The 23,663-nt window shown below is 30.1% G+C and overlaps 5 pseudogenes across 1 annotated transcript; 3 read left to right on the top strand and 2 right to left on the bottom strand.

Annotated features, from left to right (window-relative positions):
• LOC149062623 (uncharacterized) overlaps nucleotides 1-23,663 on the top strand; it is a 512,259-nt pseudogene that overhangs the window by 28,744 nt on the left and 459,852 nt on the right.
• LOC149062648 (uncharacterized) lies at nucleotides 2,872-11,406 on the bottom strand (annotated as a pseudogene). Its single transcript, XR_016190710.1, has 4 exons — nucleotides 11,395-11,406; nucleotides 10,615-10,820; nucleotides 3,234-3,527; nucleotides 2,872-3,148 (listed from the first exon to the last, which is right to left on the bottom strand). The product of XR_016190710.1 is annotated as an uncharacterized LOC149062648 (transcript).
• On the top strand, nucleotides 7,591-8,567 carry LOC149062649 (uncharacterized; annotated as a pseudogene).
• On the bottom strand, nucleotides 15,072-16,837 carry LOC149062647 (uncharacterized; annotated as a pseudogene).
• Nucleotides 20,167-21,025, top strand: LOC149062646 (uncharacterized; annotated as a pseudogene).

Below are 23,663 nucleotides of genomic sequence, written 5' to 3'. Positions count from 1 at the left end.
CTGCCAAAGTTTTTACTGAATACGATATGCCGTTAGTGACACGGAAAGGTGTATATCCGTATGAATACACAGATAGCTGGAGCAGGTTAGATGAAGATAGACAACCGAGTAAAAGGAACTTTTATAGCACGTTAATCGAGTCGGTTTAGATAATGATCTATATGAAATAGACGATCGTAAAATCTATATTAAAACATATGATCGCACTCAACGAAATATATAGGTAAAATTGATAATAAGTTAAGTTAAACTAACAAATACTTTGTTAACATACGTTCTACAAACTATTTATTGATATCACAATTTAATTTTTGTCAAATCAAACATTATCCTGTTAGTTTAATCTAGCAAATCTATAGGTAGTGTAACAATTTACAGATTACTGACTCATCATTTATATCACGCTCGCGAATTTAGCTTAGGTTAACAGAACACAGGAACGTAGAGTACGAGTATGTATATTATAAAATAACCAGACAGTCGAGTCTAAACCACGGTCGTGTCCAAAACACATTGAAGCCTACCTTTTAAAAATCACTTAATAATTGTTCAGCTCGTGCTCCGCTATTCCTGTGATCTTCAATATACCACCCTCAAGAACAGGGTTACTCAGGTGATAGTGTACTATATACTATAGATATTATTCAGTCATTTAATAAATCTTGTTATGCGTTACATATCGTGTTCCATTGTGTTAGTCTATGAACGCAGGTCATAAGTTCCTAGGACCTGTAAAATATAACTTAGGAAACTTTATTTGTATCGATCCAACAACCCGGTTCTCAAGACCGGTTCGTGTAGTGGGAATAGCTAACCAACTACTACCTTAACTGGATAGGATTTGGTATAAATATCGACAACCACTTAGTTTTGATAGACGAAGGAGGTGTGTTGCAATATAATCCTAAAATAAGATAATGATAAGAAAATATTTAACCTAAAAAAAAAAAAAATTTTAATAACAAAGTAATAAACTTTTAGGTTCATGTTGACGTATTTCATGTTCCAAGTTGCATCGGCACAGACAAAGCCGTATCAGATTTCAAAGCTATCCCAAGAATGTATTTCGAAAATCAGGGACCTATTCGATTAGCCAATTTCGATTGGAAGTTATTAATTTATGTTAAATTAGATAATTTTAACCAACGTACGAATAATACAATGAGTTTTTACACTAAAGCTGTACAATTATGTAGCGATTTAACGATAGTATACGAAGGTATGTTCAAAACCACGTGTGATAATTTTAAAACAATATCGAATAATCTCGAACAAGAAGTAACTTGAAAAAGAGTCTATATGTTACAATCCATAGATGAAACCGATACAATTACCCGGGTAAAGAGATGATTATTAAATAAAGTAGGTATTTAATACAATGTACATCGTTAAATGGTGATAGATAAAGAAGATAAAATTGTTCATATGTACATACAATGCATATTATCGCATCTTAAACGATTCATCATTTTTGGAAATGCTAAATGTTTATATGTAATATTTAATTGTCGTCTTATATGTAGTATGTAATATGTAATAAAAAACCTATACATGATTTTAGTTTAAATTTAATGAATTTTAAAGAATTATATTATGTATTTAAAACAATAAATTGAAAACTATTCTTTGGGATGTATTTCTTATTTATTTGAATTGAATAATCCGGAATTTTTCCGTTTTATTGAATAAAGCGGAAAACTGCTTAAAGCGGAATTTTTTGTTGGTCCCATGCGATTCCGCTTTAGACAGTTTTCACTGTACATAATTATTACCGACCGATAGTGAACTCTAAAAAACATGACAACATATCTCCAGATATAATGTGTGAAAAATTTGATATTAATCTACTTAAAAACTCAGCATGAAGGCAAATTAATAAAATTATTAAATAAATATTTTTTCGAAATCTAAGTGAGATCTAGGTGAAGTAGAAGTGGAGCCCGATAGATAATTATTATCAGACGATACCCCAGTAAATTTATGAAATTTCAAATTGGGCCATTCCAAAATAAAAGAAATTTAAAAAAAAATTATTCAAAATTTAAAAGCGTGCATAATATCATTGAGTTAGTATCTATACTCAATGATAATATTTAACATTCATTATAATGAATATTTTTCACCAATTTTCTTAGTATCTATAGAATTAATTTTTACTATTTAGACAATTGATTTTTATTAAAAATCTCAAAGAACACCTAAGTGCACTTGAAATAACATTACAGTCAACAGAGGAATATTAATTTCATTCTTATCAAAAGATAATATAAATATATACCATAAAAAATCCAGGAAATAAATCATTTAAGACAAACTAATATAGGTACTTCAAAAATTGTTCTACACCACATGGGCACACGGCATAAACTATTTATAAGTTATTCCGACTAAATTGGTAAATACTGTTAAGTCCAATATATTTAATTTAGGCACAGTAAGTATATAAAAGTAACAATTTCAAACATATATTATAGTCACATATTTCATAAGGATGGCTGTTATAAATATGCAGGTTAATTATAAAAAGAAGATTTGGTGGATTTATGAACATTAGGGATGAAAATATTATTCAGTTGACCTTTACTTCTAAAATAACGGGAAATAGGTTTGATTAGATTAATTTTTCTAAGAAAGTGGCTGCTGTTTTCTAAAAAGTAAAGAATATTTAATTCCTCAAAGTTATGAATATGAAAGTCACGGATTTTATTTAATATTATTATTATAATATTTATTTTTTGTAGTTTTTAATTTAAGATTTATTTTATTGCTACCTAATTTAATTTAAATATAATTTAGAATCTTGATCAACTGTTGAACTATGTTATTTTAATTTCATAATATTATACCATAAAATAAAAATAAAAATTATACGATTATGTAATATTTTAATTTTAATATTGATATGTCATTAATTGATGTATTTTAAATTACAACACAATGAAATGCTATGGTCACAGATTATTACAATCAGCACCCCTTGATCGGATACAAATACATACTGAAAAGATAAATATAACTATCAGTCCAGCTCCAAAGATAAACGCAGTGCTCACGTAGACCAAAGGCACCAGTCTTGAAAATGGTAAATCTATGATGTTGTATTTTCTCTTATTTCTTTCAAGATACTCATTATCATTTGTCACCATACCTGAATTATTATTTTTTACTATACAATTTGTTATAACATATGCAATGCAGAAAAATGTGATTGTCCTCAAAGAGTAAGTAAGTACCTTCACGGAAAGTCCCAGTCGCTGCATAGTTTTTCGATCGAATTGCATTCGACTTGTTCGATACTATTAATGTATGATTCTGTTCTCGATGTTTATCACAGAACGTCAATAATGGCAATAGCCATTGTAAATGACATAAGGGCACAAACCATGAGGAGCGTGTTACCTTCCTAGTCTGAGGTTGAACTACTGCAACATAACGATGTTTTTCCTTTGCTTCATCGATAATATCAATGGAACCGCATCGATTCTTCACAAAATACCCTAATGCGTTGTTCTGCTGTCGATGCGTATCTGGTAAACGAATAACTCTTAATGTTATACCTACTAAATTTATTTTACCATTTTAATCTATTCAAATGGTCCAATTTACCTTTAAGGTGGATTTTCACTGGACCGTTCGTACATGAACGTTTATTGTATTTATGCTATATTATATTATATTATTATGCTATATTATATTATAAGCACGTCTTAAACATTAAACTCTGGTAAGGTAAGCATAGTTAATGTTGTTTATCTGTGATATCACCTAGATATTAGAGTAGGCAGTACCGTAGGACGGGGTGTAGTGGACCTGGTCGTGTGAAGTGGACCATTCTAGTGATGGGCGATTTAAATCGATGTTTTAAAAAATCGATTTTTTGTAGTCGATTTTTCGATTTTTTGAATCGATTCACTAGGGCGATTTTATTACTGAATCGATTTTTTTTGTCCGATTTTTTTATTTTCCAGGGAATTTTTCCCTCTTGGGGTAAACACTGTTGGACACATGTTCCCCCCGACCAACACCTACCAATTATCCTACCAATTTTCTGTTTTGTTTACTTGCATGTTGCATCACATCACATCACACTATCACAGACGACACAGACTCACAGTTCTAACCGCCTTTGCGTTTGCGTCGTTTGTGATCTTAGTACTTCGTTAATTTTATTGTGTATCGCGTTTTTACTCCGTGACGGCGTGACTCCGTCCGTAACCGTAAGTGTGAAAACCTCGTGGTCACCGACTCACCGTGTTTAAATTGTTTAAAATCTTTATTTTATCTCTACAATTACAATGTCTGTAATGTGGAAGTTTTTTGATAAATTAGAAAACGGTGCTTCGGGTTCATGTAAATTGTGTAATGCTGTAGTAAAAACATGTGGCAATACTACAAACCTTAAACAGCATCTCAAACGAAAACACCCAAGTGTCCCAAGTTTTAATTTGCCAGCAAAATCTGGGAAATCTTCAAAGTCGTTAAACACTCACGGTCGTGAGTTGGAAGTGGAAGAAAATGAAGATGATCCTCAAATTAGTCAAATTGTTCATCAATCCATGGTAATTTTTATAATTTAATTATTGACATGTCAATATTTAAATAAACGTATACACATGTTTATGATTTAATTTTTTATTATAGACTCAGTTTGGCACACAATCAACGTTGGATGATACAATAATCACATCACGAACACGACCATCGTCTCAAATGTCTCACTCTCAATGTTCAGAATCTGACTCTGTGATATCGAAGAGCAGTGAATCCGTTTCCTCGATATCAAATTTCACATCGATTAGTGGAGCATCCTCAAGTACAAGATTTACACAACCTACAATTGATCAAGCAATCAACGAATTCAGATCTTTTGGAAGTTAGTAATATTTAAATATTTAAAAAATAAATAAATTAATTTTTTAGCTAGGTACCTATATGATTTATTTTATTAGGTTAATATTTTTTTTTACAAATGTTGAAAAAGTTTAAAATAATTTTACAAAAATTAATTTAAAATTTAAAAACTCTTTATTATCAAAATATAGACTTTCATTTGCTAGTGTTGATGTTAACCATTTTAAAAAACATAATTATTTTTCATTCATTCTAATTATTAAAATATTAAAAAAATTTAATTTTTAGGAGGTGGTGTCAAGTCAATGTCAGTTACAAATGCATTAGTCTATATGTTAGTTAAGGACAATATGCCATTGTCATCTACAGAAAAGGATGGTTTCAAACATTTTATGAAGAAGGTAATGCCTTTGTATAAAGTACCATCAAGGAAAACAATTACCCAGCTTATAAATTCCAAGTATGACATATTATCTACTCAAATCAAAAATAAATTATCTCTCATTGAAAGTGTTACATTAACAACAGACATATGGACTGATACTTTAAATACAAAAAGTTTTCTTGGTATGACAGCTCACTATTTAAGTATGTCCAAATTAGAATTAGAAAGTGCAACACTTGGCGTTCTAGAGCTTGATGAGCGCCATACATCGGATAACATTGTTGGGTGGATTAAAGATTTGTTAAATAGATGGGGGATTGAAAAAGATCAAGTTTTTTTAGTAGTAACCGACAGTGGTTGTAATATTAAAAGTGCTGTATACAATTACTTTGGTAAGGAAAAGCACTTGCCTTGTTTTGCGCACACTTTAAATCTCGTAGTTCAAAATGCTTTAGATGACACAAAAAATATTGCCAATATAATAACTAAAGTAAAATATTTAGTTACATTTTTTAAACAGTCGGTATCAGCATCAGATGAACTACATAAAATATGTAAATACAAATTAAAACAATCTGTCCCAACCCGGTGGAATTCTGTATTTTATATGTTGGATAGATTTAAAAGCTGTTCGGATAGCATAGCATCTACCATCGTTAAGTTTCCTAATGGTCCACCAATGTTATCTGGTTCCGAGTTATTTAGTGTAAATAAAATGATAAGTTTACTTAAACCGTTTGAAGCTGCTACAAAGGAATTATGTGGCCAAAATTACATCACTGGCAGTAAAATAATTCCCTTAATGCATTGTCTTTTAAAAAAAATCGAGGTGGTAGAAGTTGGTAGTGATCTTTCTTCCGAGTTAAAAAATAATTTATTACAAAATTTAAAATCACGGTTTGGTAGAGTCGAATTTTTAGAAATACTCTCTATAGCTACCATTCTTGACCCACGATTTAAAACCCTCCATTGTAATGATGCTATCGCTTGTTCTAAAGCCATTAATACCATTAAAAATAAAATTGTAGATCTTAGAATTGATTGTAATGAATCCAGTTCTAATACAGGCAATTCTTCTAATGATGAAGACACTGATAATTTATGGTCTATCCATAAAGAGCTCGTTAATAAAAAAACATTAAACGAAACAAGTATAAGAAATAACATGCCAACTGATTTAAGGCATTATTTAAATCAGCCGACTCTGCCATTAGGTGAAAATGTTTTAAAATTTTGGGACACTCATGGGCCTATTTACCCTTATTAAAAAAAAATTGTTAACCCCTATTTATCAATGGTAGCGACATCAGTTCCTTCGGAACGCTTATTTTCAAAAGCTGGGCAGGTAATGACTGATAGTCGTAATCGTTTGACGGGTGAACATCTAAACAAGCTTCTGTTCCTAGGATCTCTTTCAGAAAGTGATTGGAATTTAGATTAGTATAATGTAATTATCTGTACAGCTTTTTGTAAATGTTTATAATGTAATTATCTGTACAGCCTTTTGTTAATATGTATAATATAATTATCTGTACAGCTTTTTGTAAATGTTTATAATGTAATTATCTGTTTATTATTTGTAAATATGTATAATGTAATTAATAATTATCTGTATATTATTTGTAAATATATTTGTTATTAATTTAAATTAGCATTTTAAAAATTGTATATTTTCAAATGTATCAATAATAATTATGTATTGTTAATAACAATGAATTCTTAAAAATATTTGTATAAAAAATGTATGTATATTTTATATTAATAAATAAAATAGTATTTGATAATATGAATTTGAAAGGAATAAAGGATACGCCTTAATTCTTTTTACCCAGTTTCATTGAAAACATTTAAGAAAAAACATCGATTTAAATCGAAAAATCGATTCATTTTGGCCGATTTTTTAATCAGTCGATTTTTTAATTTCGATTTAAATCGATTCAAAAAATCGATTCACCGACGTGAATCGCCCATCACTAGACCATTCTCATTTTTTTGAATGTCCATCAGTATAACTTTAACACGGTTGGATCAAAATTAATTTACTGAATTTTACCTCCATAGCAGTATGACAAAGAACAATTTTTGATACCAGTGATAACAATTGTACAGGACAATCCTTATCAATTCTTATCATTTTGTTTTGCTTAAAATATCGATTTTTTTTTACATTCAAACGTCGTCTGCAACTCAAAAGTAAGTAATACTAAGTATATTTTTCATACTTTAAAATGAGTTTATTAAGTTCCTGTTAACCATTTAACAAACTAATAATAAGAAATTTGTTATAATTTTCATACTTAGAAATAATAATATCAAAAATTTCAGAAACGTAGTGCGAAGTGGACCACGACAAAATGGCCAGAAATCACAAGAAAAATTATACCGGTCGGTATAATTTAAAATACACAAAACAAAATTTAGCCTTGGCAATCAAGGCTATTAAAATGAAACAACTTTCATTAAGAAAAGCGTCAGAAAAGTTTAGTATTCCAAGTACAACATTAAGTCGAAAAATAAAGGGAACTCATACATTAAATTACGGTGGTCAAAAAGTTTTAAATGACCACGAAGAATCTTTGTTATGTGATTGTCTTTTGTTATGTGCACAATGGGGATTTCCTATGTCAAGAAAAGACTTGAGGTTAGTGGTGAAAAGTTATCTTGATAAGTTGGGGCGTACTGAAAAAAGATTTAAAAATAATTTACCTGGTACAGAGTTTGTTATTAGATTTTTGAAAAATAATCCACAACTTAGTGAACGTTTTGGAGAAAATATCAAAAGAGCTAGAGCTAGTGTCACACAAGATATTGTAAATGATTATTTTGATAATTTGATGAAGTCTCTTGAACATGTTTCACCATCTAGTATAGTTAACTATGATGAAACAAATTTTACTGATGACCCTAAAAAACAAAAAATCATTGCAAAAAGAGGTTCTAAACATCCAGAAAATGTTTTAGACTCAACTAAAACAAGTGTATCAGTTATGATGGCAGGAAATGCAGATGGAGAATTATTGCCACCCTATATAGTGTATAAAGCAGAAAACTTATACCCAAGTTGGACTGAAAATGGGCCACAAGGTTGCAGATATAATAGAAGTAAAAGTGGTTGGTTTGACCAACAAATTTTCGATGATTGGTTTCATTCTTTAGCTCTACCTTTTTTAAAAAAAAACCTAGTCCAAGGGTCCTTATTGGAGACAACTTATCAAGCCATGTGTCTTTATCTGTTATTCATACATGTAAGGAGAATGATACAACTACCTATCTACATATTACTTTTTCAAGATATGTTAAAACTATCATATTCTTTTACATTATCCACTAATCATTAAACAATCTGGACCACCTAAACATTTTTGGTGTTTCAGATATGAAGCTAAGCACAAAAACCTTAAAACATATGCTCGAAATATAAGTTCTAGAAAAAATATTACAATGTCATTAGCTAAAAAATATCAATATAAGTTTGCATTTAACATAATGGACAGTACTAATAATAAAAATATTGAACTTAAAGAAAAATATAAAATAATAAGTAATAACATAGTATTATTACAGAGAATTCTTGATTTTCCTTCTGAATGTTTGTTAAGTGTTAAGTTATCCTCAAATTGAATATAAAGACACAACATATAAAATTTGGTACTTTTTAAAACTTTATAGATGAAGTTTGTCTTTATAAAATTTTAGAAATAACCATTGACAAAAATAATTTAACTGTTATATTCAAAGTTAATCAAATAGAAATTGAGTACTATTGTCCTTATTTAAAATCATATTAAGTAAATAATGATAAATATATCATTTTAAAAACTGTATTAAATCCTAAAAATTGTAGTGGACTACCAATTAATATGTTAATCATAATATTATGTTTAATTTTCTGACCACTTCTGACCTGACTTGTTTCTACACCCAATCTGTACCAACGACCTAGGCCAGTTACTCATGCTAAAAAAAAGATATGTTTGATCTCCTTCCCTACATTCCACCAATTTACCATGATTTTTTTCAAAATCTTTCTGTAAGCAACTCAAACGATGAAGACATTGGCCCTTTACCATACATTGAACCTGAACCCGAAGATTAATAAAATTAAAATTAAAATAAGAAAAAATTATTTTGAAATATTTTCTTATCATTAAATATTCTCAAGTCGTCATTAAAATAATATTATGATTATTAAACTATAATAGTATAATTTAAGTGGTAAGTCATTGATTAAGTATCAATATTAGTCATGAAATATTATAATTGTTGAAATGCATAGTGGTGTAAGTCGCTTTCAACACTCAACAGTCCTACTAGAGGGAAACTACCCCAATTTTTTTTGTCTCTAAACAAGACTCATACACATAACAACTGTTTGGTTTGCGCCTCCGTGTTATAATTTAATTTTAGAGTTTGTAATTAAGCCTTTTGTTTCTCTAATTAAGAAAAATGTGACTTACACCACTATGGCTTTAAATAATGTCTCTGGTAAATATTTTGTTTAAAACATTTAAACATTAATTTTGATTTTATTATTATTATTATTACTTTTATAAAATAAATAAATATAATTTTACTGTTTTTAGAATATTTGTTTTATTTAAAAATTTGTGACGGGGCGCACAGAATACCTTCGCGGGCCACATGTGGCTCAGACTCTAGCTGATGTCCTTTATTTTTTTTTTTGCTTATCGGCCTGTCTCTCCCGGGCTGCTTTCTTTCAAAGGTGGCAACCCTAGTTGTATATAATTGAATTCAAATTTAACACATCTATTACAGTGACTCTCTAGACACCTAATGTACACCAGAGCGTTACTCCCTTACTCGAATTTTATTAATTTATAATATTATAATATAATATAAGTATGACTATAATATTGACACATTGTATTGTATAGTATTCTTTAAGTACTAAATTTTTATTAAAACAAATTTATTATATTTTTATATTGATGCCAATACAATATGATTATTTTATTTTACTTCATATAAGTAATAAAAAGGAGTTAAATTATAAATATAAAGTTTTAATACTTATAATTTGTTGTGATGTGCTTATGTTAATGTATATACCTACCTAAATATATAAACTGTATTTTTTTTTTTTATGGTATACTTGTGGTAGTACATAATTTATAATTTTTGTAAGCATTTATTTCCTATAGTTACTTTTAACATAATGTAATAATGTTATCAGTTATTATTTTATATAATTTAAGAGATTAATTATGTAAATGTCTGCCTCACAATTTCCAAGACCCATGACTCTCAAACCACTGATAGACCTTATTGTCAATATTGTAGAAACTATGACATATTTTCTGCAAATGAATTATATATTACGTAGTATATTTTATATATTTTATTACAAGACCACTCACGTAATTGTTGCTGAGATGACATGATGTTCGAAAAATAAAACGTGCCTAACATAATGACAATTATGTATATTATTCCACAAAAAACTGCAAAGTTACATGGAACTAGTGGACACAACTGTATTTTAACCATCTTTAATTAAAATGGTTGCTTTAATTAAGTTTATGTACAAAACAGTATTTATAATATGAAACAAACATAAAGTAATCTGTTTGTTGTGTAACCATAGAAAATTAAATAAATATAAAAAATTGATGTATGGAAATAACTGTGAACTATTAACTAATGTATGCACATTTACATTTAGAAAATATAGTAAAAGATATAGTGGTAATTGATACTGCAAAGACAAACAATATTACAATTTTATGTTTTCCACCTCACACAACTGTTACATTTCAACCTCTTGATATTGGCTTCATGCAACCCCATAGTACATACTACAGCCAGGAGATTAATTCATAGTTAGCTAATAACCTAGAATATGTTATAACTATTTATGAAATTAGAAAGATTTTTGGTTTAGCTTATAATAAATCAGCAACGATTAATAATGCTGTTTTAGAATTTACAAAAGCTGGTATTGTCCCTTATAATCCAGATATTTACTCTGATATTGATTTTTTGATAGCTTCTACCACAGAAACTCCATATTTACTGAATGCTACAAACAGTGTTATACAATAAATATTTTTATAATACTCTTATAGTATTTAAGTAAATAACGGGTTTTCAATAGAGGCGCTCGAACTTTGATCGGATATATCGGGAATGTCATTAACCCTTTCGGTCATAGTGTCCTGTACGTAGGACACATGTTTAGCCAGTTAAAAACCATATTAATTTTTTTCGTATGATAACGTACCAACATTAATTTGATTGCTTTGTGTTTCTAGTTTCTACTACTATTAAACAATTACTCATATAACAGTTGATAAGTTACTTTATACACGAAATTAATATCGACATTTGGTGATAACAATTATTACTTGACATGGCAACTGTTTCGCGGTATTTATTATTGATAATTCATATTTATCATGGCAGAAAAAATATTTTCCAATATAAAAACGTGTGATCAGCTGTTATTATGCTTAAACATGGCCAAATTATTTTCCGTTAGTGTGTAGTATGCACACAAATATGTGTACCGTATCCAGGACACTGTGACGCGACGGCGCGACATGTTATATTTATAGAAGGTGTTATCATTTCGTTATTACTGTGGCAGTGGTCTACCACATTATATCCTACATTACTTATTTTAAAATGTGTTGTCATGATGATAATTTTTTTTTTCTAATTTTATGAATAATAAATAATATACTTTTTACAAATTAAAATAACTAATTGTGCCTATTTAAAATGGCAAATAAATTAAATACCCAATCAATTCTTGATATACTAGACTGCGATTTATCAGACTTTGATGGAATTTCAAGTGATGATGAAGACGAAAATGTTCAAGATTTAATATCCAAAGGTATGTAAAGAAATGTAACAATATAAATAAATAAATATTTTATGTTTTAATGCTTTGCATTATAAATAGTTTATGGTAATACTTTTCAAGAAGATAAAAATGATTTAGAAAGTGTAAATCCAAATAATGAAATTGATATAGATCAGTTGGATGAATTAATGAACTTCACAGATAATCAATGTAAGTTATACAATAAAATATTATAAAAAATAACATGTTCATAATTATATTTACCTACCTAATTATTTTATATATTTAATTGTACAGTCAATGAATATTTGTTTGGTGAAAATATTGATGTGCAGCAAACAGATATTATTGAAGAAAATGATAATTCTAATCAAGATGAAGCTGAAGTATATGAACCAGTAAAAAATTTAAAATGGAAAAGAAATGCTACATACATTACACCTAATATTGACTGGTATATACCACCTCTAAATGATATTGAAAGTTTGCCACTTCCTTCTGAATATTTTTTTAAATATATAAAAAATGAAATGTTTGAACTAATGGTTGAAATGACAATGCAGTATGTATATGATAACGGTGTTCACAATTTTCCTGAAACAAATGTAGATGAAATGAAAACTTTTTTTGGAATTTTAATTGTCATGGGTAATCTTCAATTTCCTCGTGTGAGAATGTACTGGGACTCAACATTAGGAATTTCACTCATCAAAAACAATATGAATGTCAATAGGTTTTTCAAGCTGCGTCAAAATTTTCATGTGGTGGATAACAATGCACCAAGAAATTCAAATGACCGTTGTTGGAAAGTTCGACCTTTACTAAATGCTATAAGAGAACGATGTAGGGAATTACCTTTAGAACTATCATTGTGTGTCGATGAGCAAATTATACCATTTAAAGGAACTATAAGTATAAAACAATACATGAAAGATAAACCAGAATCTTGGGGTATAAAAGTATATTGCCTTTGTGGCAGTAGTGGAATCTTATATGATTTTATTGTGTACCAAGGAGTAACAACCGAGTATAGAGAAGAGTATAAAGCATTTGGTATCTGTGCAGGTACAGTGATGCAGTTATCTGAACGAATTACTGAACCCAATCATCAACTATACTTTGATAACTTTTTTAGTACTTATGCATTGTTTCAATGGTTAAAAAACAGACAAATATATGCAGTAGGTACCATAAGAATTAATAGGTTTGGGAATCCACCATTATTATCTGACAAGGATATGAAAAAAAAACCTAGAGGTTTTTCTCAAGAGGTGCTAAGTGATAATGGTAATCTTATTATTACAAAATGGTATGACAATAAGCCAGTAACACTTGGATCAAATTATGTCAGTATAGGAAACCAAGATATATGCCGTAGATGGGATAAAAAAAATAAATTATATATTGATGTCAAACGCCCAGAAATAATTCAAAAGTATAACAAAAATATGGGAGGTGTTGATAAGCTGGATTTTCTTTTGAAAATTTATAGGACTTTTATAAAAAGTAAAAAGTGGACCCTAAGAATAATGACACACTGTATTGATATGGCACTTGCAAACAGTTGGCTGGAGTATAAAAAAGATTGTGAAATACTACAGGTAAAAAAAACAAAAATATTAGATCTTTTACATTTTAGACAACATGTTGGAGAAGCTTTAATACTATCCAATAAAACTTATTCATCTCAAAAAAAGAGGGGCAGGCCATCTAAACAGGCACCAAATCAGCTTCAACCAAAACGTTTATATAGACCTGAGTCAGTACCTGTTGAAGAAATGCGTTGGGATAAAATTGATCATTTTCCAGTTTTTGACGAGAAACCTAACACATCTAGGTGTAAATATTTATTTTGCAAACAAAAAAGTAGTGTCTTATGTTCTAAATGTAATGTTCATTTATGTTTTATGAGAGGTCGCAATTGTTTTATAGACTTTCATTCAAAAATATGATAATTATTATAATATATTATACTTTTATATGATTTTTTCATTTATAATTTTATAATTATAAATAAGCTATTTTTTTATTTTGTTTTGAAGAATTTTAATTTTGTTTTTATCAACTACCTATGAAAATTGTTAAATATTATATTTTATATGATTTTTTCATTTATAATTTTATAATTATAAATAAGCTAATTTTTTTATTTTGTTTTGAAGAATTTTAATTTTATTTTTATCAACTATGAAAATTGTTTCATTAATTTTATTATTTTAGATTTTCATACAAAAATGTGATAATTATTTTGTATTTGTGTTGATTTTTTCATTTATAATTTTATAACAGCCATTTTTTTTATTTTGTTATATCTAATTAATATTTGTCATTTATTGAAGGAATAAAAAGATTGTTTTAGAAATATAATTTTATCTTTTTTTAATTCAACGTTGAATCACAATGTCCTATATTTGGGACACTTTCTACTTTCTAAAATAATAATGATATCACCACAGGAATAGTACCAAAAATTTTCAAAAATTTAAAATAGCATGCATACCTGTTTTCATAATTTTACCATAAAAACTATAAAAGCGTGATCGAAAGGGTTAAAGCCTTATCTGCATAATTATTGTGAATTGTTCAGTACCGTATGGCAAATCACCATGAACGGTTATGGCGTAGAACAACGTGTGCGTATAATTAAATTTTATTACCAAAATCAGTGCTCTGTTAGAGAAACTTTCCGAGCATTACGCGATTTTTATCCTCGACACAACCGTCCTGCTGAGTCGACTATTCGACGTTTGGTAGCCAAATTCGAGTCAACTGGTTCAATAAATTATCAACAGGGTTCGGGACTTATAGCTCTAAAAAGCACTAAAATATGCGCTTATATATGACCCAATAAACTTAAAAATATGCACTAAAAAATTTAAAAAAAAAATTAAAAATCATTAACAAAAAAGATTTATTTGATATAATATGTTATATATATAAATAGGTATATATAATATATTAATTTTTTTATATTTAAAAAAATAAAAAAATAAAAAAATTTGTAATTTAAATCTTAGTGCCTTTGTGATTGCATTGAACTATTAGATGTTTTCGAACATTTTCGAACTGGAAGGCTCTTCTATTATCGGCTAGAATACACTTATATGCCGAAAATGAACGTTCCGCGTCGACGGAAGTAATGGGAGCATACTTGAAAAATGACAGATTATTACATGTTAGATCTTCTGCTATTGAACGAAGATCCATAGACTCTCCTCCGGTGATAATTTTACATATTTGTTTTAAACTATTCAAACCCTTGTTTTTTATTAATACTTGATCAAGTTTTTTTGACACCTCAATTCCATATTATGGTCCGTGTAAATTACATAACTTCGATTCAATATCCTCTATAAGTTTTAGCAAATCTGTTAATGGAACATATTGTGTCTGTAGTTGTTTTATAGCTACAGTTAACACTTCAAAATTGGATTTGATAAAAGCCAAGTTATATCCATAGTTTTGTCTTTTGAATACTAACTGCATCATTTTCGTCTAATAAATGTATAATGCGAACAATCGTTTCAAAATTTTCGCAATAGTAAATTGCGGCATCTAACCATGTTCCCCAACGAGTTATTATGGGTTCTGGTGGCAATTTAATTCCAGGTGCTTCAGTTTTAAATAATAAAATTCTAGAAGGGGCTTTTCTAAAAAACTTTTTACATTTGATATTAAGTTATCTACCTCATCAAATTGTCCTCGAATTTCCTCGGCTACACGATGAATCCCGTGAGCAACACATGTAGTATGAACCATTCTTGTATAAAAACTTTTTAAAACAGATCCAGCTTTTACCATGTATGGTGCGGCGTCTGTTAAAAATAACAAAACATTGTCGTAATTGATACTTCCAGACCATAAGATTCCCATTGCCTTATCAAATAGTTTGCAAATTGTTGTATGATTAGTTCTCTCCTACACGACGTTTGCTATGAAACGTCCTTCGACATCACACGTCTCATCAATAGAGACCCAAATTTTATTTTCACCTATCTCAGTTTTAATATTCTCAACAGTTTTATTGTACACATCATCAATATATCCCTTACGCAGAGTGGATTCAAATGGTATATTTTTAACTGTATATTTTTCTAAAACTTCTCGAAATTTACTGTTTGAAAGTTTATTCAAAGGAATATTTGCCGCCATTAAAGCTTCGCATAAATCGCTATTGAATTCTGACTTTGTTGGCAAACTGGTCAATAGTGTTTGTTTTTTTTTCTGTTCCTGGGCTTTTTGTCGTTTGAGAGCTTTTTGGTGTTTAACAGTACTAATATGTTGGCTAACATTAAATTTTTTCTCTGAACTTATTCGAATTTCACACACTTTACAAAATAAACTGTTCACGACTATCGAAAAAGTTTCAGAACCAAATTCTGTTACATAGCTTCTTAAACGACCACATACTGATTGTTTTTCTTTTGGCATTATTTTACTAAAGCTATGAAACGCACAGACACACAATAAATCGAACTCGAACTCACGATGACAAACAACGAACTAATAGGTAATTGTACTGGTGTACCGGTGCAGTTTATCGATCTCTCAATAAATTAGATTATTTTAATCACTTGCCGAGCGATACGAATGTAGCCTGTAGATAAGTACACATATCAGACGTTTTTCAATTAACCATAACTCAGATAACTACATGGTTTTCGATTTGTTGAGTAGGTATTTATAAATCAAGTGCACGTACTACATTTTTGTGACAGATAGCTACACAAATAGTATTACTACAAAACAAATTTTCGCAATTAATCGTTCAACATTTTAATTAATACATTTTGAACAATTATATTAACCACCAATCATTACAAATCGTCGAATAAGCAAAAAATATGCAAAAACCTTTAAAATATGCAAAAAAAACCCCAAAATATGCAAAAATATGCAAAATAAAATTTCATATTTTAATTCTCTGTACTACAAAACGTATTTGTAGATCACTCTGCTATGTTTTACATCACCTATGATGGATATGCAAATGCTATAAGTCCCGAACCCTGATTATCAGCCAACACCCATACATCAACGAAATTCAAGATCCATTGAGAACATCGCTGCTGTGCGTGATAGTGTACGGAAAAACCTAAGACAGTCAATTCCTCGTCGTTCACAAGAACTTGGTCTTTCTGTGACTTCAACTTGGCGAATTTTGCGTCGAGACTTGGGTCTGCACCCGTATAAAATCCAACACAAGCACTCAAGGTAAACGACCATCCACAACGTCGTGTATTCGCTGATTGGGTTCTGGGGCAGTTAGCAGTTGATCCAAACTTCGCTAAAAAAAATAATCTTTAGTGACGAGGCCCATTTTTGGATGAATGGATACGTTAACAAACAAAATTGTTGGATTTGGGATGATACCAATCCACACAAGACACACCAAAACAAAATGCATCCCGAAAAGGTCACTGTTTGGTGCGGATTTTGGTCTGGCGGAATCATTGGTCCGTACTTCTTCCAAAACAAAACAGGCATTGCCATAACCATCAACGATGAGCGCTACAGATCAATGATCAACAACTTTTTTTGGCCTAAGCTCGATGATATGGATACTGAGGACATGTGGTTCCAGCAGGATGGTGCAACGTGTCACACAGCGCGTGCAACGATGGACATTCTGTGTGAACGATTTGAGGGCATGGTGATATCACGCAACGGTGACATAAACTGACCTCCGAGATCGTGCGATTTAACGCCATTAGACTTTTTTTCTTTGGGGCTATCTTAAATCGCAGGTCTATGCAAATAAACCACAAACAATTGATGCCCTCAAAGTCAACATAATCAACACCATCAAGCAAATTCAACCAGATTTATGCAACAAAGTGATAGAAAATTGGACCACCCGAATACGTGCCACCAAGCAAAGCCGAGGCGAGCATTTGAACGATGTTATATTCCATAAATAATTGCCATATAACATTCTTTAAAATAAAATTAAAATTAAGTATATATCTCACACACAACTTGTTTTTATCACTATGAAACATCGAGCGTCCTTTTTGGTATAAGTATTTGGAAAATATTTTAAATACTGTCTTGGACGTATTTGTATTTGAAAATCAAATACTTTTCAGCTTGTATTTGGTGTTGGTGGAGCTATTTTATCGAAAAAAAAGAGATAATAAACACAATGCAAAAATCATGTTGCTGAAATTCAACAAAATGTTTTGGGAATGGTTTTTTTTTATGTTCTGTATGTTCTGTATGATTTTAATATTTCACTAACAAGGCGTGTTTGCTGTTTAACTAGATACCTACCAGGCAACCTAATATTACATAATTGCTATAATATAACAAAATAACAAATTATACAAAAATTCTATTAAAAATTATTCTTTAACAATAGATTGTAAAGACAATTTAGCAAATGAATATAACTACCACCAACGAATAATGAGTAAAGGATTGAAGAAAACAAGAGAACACATAAAAAAAATACATCAGATCAAATATATACAGAGACACAACGTAATAGTAGAACATGAATTAAGCGTGACTAAAGGAAGAATAAGAATGATAAATAATACAAAAAAAAGGATTGAGAACAAATTCATAGACCGAAGATTCGAAATAAACAATAACATATTAAAAAATAACAAAAAAATACACACAGCACACACACACTACTAACATCATATAGCTTATCAACTAACCCATTAATAAACCATTTAAAATATATATATATATCACAAATGCCACACACAAAAATTTCTTAACTGAATAACAAAAATATTTAAATACTAATAAATACAAAAAATTACTAACAGATAAAATGGGCTCTACCGAACTTTATTTATTAAATGAATTATTAGAGGCACACAAAACGGCCGATAGTCTAGAATCTAGATGAAGATTTAAATCATTTTGAAATAAAAATGAGCAAAGACTTAAAAAACAAAAAAAAAACAATATAAAACATTAAGTATCCAAAAATATAACTTTTTAGAACAAAAATCAACTATCCATTATTGTTTACAATCAAATCTGAGACTTCAGGGGAACATTTTTACACAAATGGAGAATCATAGTACTCAAATCCCTACTTGTAAAAAAAACATACAAAACCAAACAAAAAAAAAACACAACACCAATTTACAAAAAATTATTAATTTCTATATGTAATAATCTAATAACCAAGAATGAACAAAGCAACATACTTGTCAATAATCCTGATCAATTTCATGGCTACTACAAACACTAATAGGTTTTAGCATATAATTGCTCAGGACCAAAGCTCAACATCACATCATTTAATAGTCTACAAATGGACTATTGCGAACAACCACCCCTATCACATTCTAAACAATTACCAAGAATTAAACTATTACAAAGGGCCGAAATCAGAACAATATTTTACAGATCTTGTCTTATATCTGTAGATTATCTTATTACCAGATGCTCAGCATTTGACGATCCACAAGTAGTAGAAGGAGGATTTTTCTAAGAGAAAATTTGTTAATATTGAAAACTTTCTAAAAACAACAATGAAAACACTATATGCTAACCTTCTCACAAAACAATGTGAGCTGGAAAGAAAAATGCTAATACAAAAACTATCTTAGCCTATCAAAATTCGCTTATGCGAAGTTCAGAAGGCGTATCCCCTGACCCGCTGATCCTCGTCACCTGAGCTTGCCGCCCGATCGCGTACGTGCGCGATGTACATTTTACCCCTCCCTTTTTGATAACCGAGTGCCATGTTGTAAACTCTTTGTAAATTTTAATCCCCAAATGCTTGTCATCAACACGTTCTATAGTATGACTTTTATAGAAACTGATATGGACAAAGCCCATTGTATACATTTAAACCTTAAATTATGACTCACAAGAGCATAATATGTTGTTATTGCATATCTCATCCTATGTCATTGAGGAATGCATCCTCCCTAATATCGTTTCACCCACCAGATATTGTCTAAAATTGGTACACATTTGGTACTGTATGAGTCGACATTCAATCAGTCTGTCTTCAGTCTTACACACTTATAGTTCTCCTCCACGATTATCTAAGTCTTTAAATATATTTACTTATTTTTACAAGTCTTTTCAAGTGCTTATTATTTTAATACTATACGAATTTAAAAACATGGATGGTTCAACTGAAGCCAACGTAGCATTATGCAAGAAGAAGGTCTACACTTATGTGCCACCAGCACCTCCGACTGAACTCATTGAATCCACAAGCTTCACACTGGACTTTGCGGCCCGTAAGTTTATACATATCGGTATTGATCCATCTTCGAATTTCATAATTGCAATAATATTTACGTTACATACAAGTTACTCCTGATTATTTGAATATAATATTCTCGTATATGGGTCATATCATGTCCTTTATATTAGACACACCACAAAAGTATAAACGAGTAATATTTTATGAAGAAGAAATATTAAAACTATCGAGTATGGTATACAGCGGAGAAAATGTGTTAGTGATAGAAACAAAATACCGAGAAGGATGTAGAATATGATTGAATCGGGTGGACCTTATTCAATTGCAATACCTCGAGTGTTCCATCGTCGAGACCTTAGTTCGGAAAGAAGTACTCACCGCGCCGTCAGTTATAAAACAGTATAAAGAGATCGCTACGTACGTAGATAATAAATGTAATCGACATAAATTATCGAAAAATTTGGATCAGTTGGTAATTTTCATTAAAAATATACAAGACAATCAAGTCGTCAAGTCCGTTCCAAACTTTACCAATCAGATACAGATGTACAGTTAGCTGAATCTATATTAAATCGACAGACTCAAAACATATATGAGGTAAAACATAATTATATTAAAACATATGTAAAAAATATTTAATATTTTTTTTTTTTAATTTTAGTCACCAACGTCGCCGAATGGTTCATTGTTGTCGGCCAGCTATTCGCCTGGCGACGATGGCGACTCTACAACCAATAAATTTAAGCAGCCAGCATCGGGAAGGGAGGGGTAAAATTTACATCACGCACGTACTCGATCGGTTGGTGGGCTCGGCAATGATCAGCAAGGATCAGCGGCTCAGGGGACGAGGATCAGCTAAAATCAGCGGATAAGGGGATACACCTTCTGAACAGTCTTTTTCATACTACTCCTATAAAAGTCCAGAAAATTGAATGGGTGAAGGAATTTATAGTCATGAAATAGTGAACGTCTTACAAACACACAAGCTGCCCAAAAAAAACATCGCTAGGCAATCCTCCTTAGGATATGACTATATAGATCAAGGTCTAAGATAACAAAGCCTAATTGACGAAAATTCAATAGGACAAATGGTAGAAAATAAATTATTCAAAAAGTGTGGGGATGGTCCCAGATAGCAATTTCTCAACATTGAAGTTTCAATAACATTGAAACTAGACTACATTTCAAATATTATCATTTTAATCGTATTAAAATGTTTTATAAAGTTTAAAATAGTTATATTATTTTTTAAACATTTTCATACTATCACGATTTTGTTTTTTTTGTAATATTCAATTTGGAAGTATGCCTTAATATTATAATGCAATTTAATTATCAACGTAAAGTAACATTATTTTGAGAATACTTTCTATATGTTTCCAGTTAGTTAAATTTATATTATTTTAATTGTAATTTTCCGAAAATATTAAATAACATTGAATTTTTAATTGTATAATACGTACTATTTCTAAAATACTATTTATACTTTGCTGTTTATTAATAATACAAATTTTTAGTAGGGAGTTATAATAATAATTGCAATAAGACTGCAGTTTATTTAATTTATAAATATATTTGGTCGATAATAATTTGCACTCACACTCCACAACTACAGCTGTGCTCAAATTAAATAGACTCGAAAAGTGTTCATATATAATACTAGGTTTCGCGTCCGTTATTCTGGTTCATAAAAAATATTGAACAAATTTCCATTTGGTAAGACACTTTTGACAGTATCCTTTCGACAAAAAATAATATACCTAATATAGAAGTTATATTTTTATAGAAGTCCTATAGAGGCTTCAACTGCTTTATGCAGACGCCAGATATCACTAATAGCGTGTCATGTCTTCGTCTTATCGCAAGAACAACGTTATATGATCGAAAATGCAAGTAAACCCTTGTCCCTTTGCAATTAAAACCATGACCACAATAAAAGGCAATAAAATGTAAAAATACCCAATTTACTACAATACTACCAAGTAAACAATAAAATAATTAAAAATTTTAAAATTAATAATATCCGCATATTTTTTATGAGCGTTCTGGTTCGTAAAATTGTCCATTTTGATTTTCGACTTTTCGAGCACTGCTATCCACTGTTAAAAGGTAGTAAGATTATACTAAATAGCATTTTTCAATCTCTATTTTGGGTACCTAGTATATTATATATTATAGTAATTTGCGCATTGCGCATTTGCGCTCATAGTATCTAACTAGGTATCTAAGATATCTATATCTATATCTAAGATATTTTTAACTCTGCGCGTTGTATTATATTTGTGTTTTATAATTTATAATCAACAGTCGTTTCTAATAATATTAATATTATATGTATTATAATATTGCGTATCAGCAATTAAAACGCCTTATGTTAGTTTGATGCATAGACGTCTTTATACTATACTGCGTTCATGTTAAGAATAAACCGGTATGGCGCACGACGACTGAGCCGCCTACTACTGCCTGACCTATCGCCGCCGTGTATACACTATCCAGAATCATTAACGTGTTCGCGCGAGTGGACGCAGTGACAGTGAGATAATACAGCTCGCTACGTATTATACAGCTGCTACAGTTTCATGCCAGCTGACGAAACAGTAAACTCTGAGTTTTGACACTTTTCAAAATAGAATATTATACTGTTTTCTCACATCGCGGGACGGGCCAAGCCTCATTTCTCCCACTCTCACTCTCGATCATACACGATTTAATACTGTTTAATAGCTTTTTGATAACACCGATTTCAAATTATGTACAACGGTTAGCGCTAGGCCACGACTCACGAGAGCAAACACGTATTATTATTTTTATTGTTCTGTTATTATCATGTTTATCATCGTTATTACGTTTACATGATACAAGTTAAGTCGTTCTTAATTTAAACCGATTTTATTATGAATCGACATAAATTTCCTGACTTGTTTACATGTGACTACGTATAATTTATTTATTTATAAAAATAAAATCTGGGTAATGTGTATTATGGTATTGCTTATCACTTATCAAAATAAAAGTGGTTGTTCTGTTAACATGTACAAAAATACAGCCGATTTTATTTATTAAACCGATTTAATTTGGTTAAACCACATTATTCGAGCGTCCTTAAAATAAAAGCGGTTTAAGTTATTAAGGTCACTTTAAAGCGTTTACATAATACATGATTATATTATATTATATTATATTTTTACATAAACCATTTTAATTTTTAAACCGCCTTTAATTGTGCATGTAAACGTAGTACGGACGTATATGTACGTCCGTGGTTATTATTAACAGTTGTGCTTGCGTGATAATATTGGAAACAGCAGATTGTAATGATTGTATAGTGTGCACAACGAGCTTGCGGACGGCGCAGCGGTCGCGCGTTCGTTGCGAACCGGCGGCAGCGGTTCTTGGTGGGGGGTGCG

Source organism: Diuraphis noxia, unplaced genomic scaffold (assembly GCF_037042655.1).
Source record: "Diuraphis noxia isolate RWA-SAM2 unplaced genomic scaffold, SU_Dnox_SAM2 contig0001, whole genome shotgun sequence".
In the NCBI taxonomy this organism is placed as follows: Eukaryota; Metazoa; Arthropoda; class Insecta; order Hemiptera; family Aphididae; genus Diuraphis; species Diuraphis noxia.
This window is presented reverse-complemented; position numbering and strand designations above follow the sequence as displayed.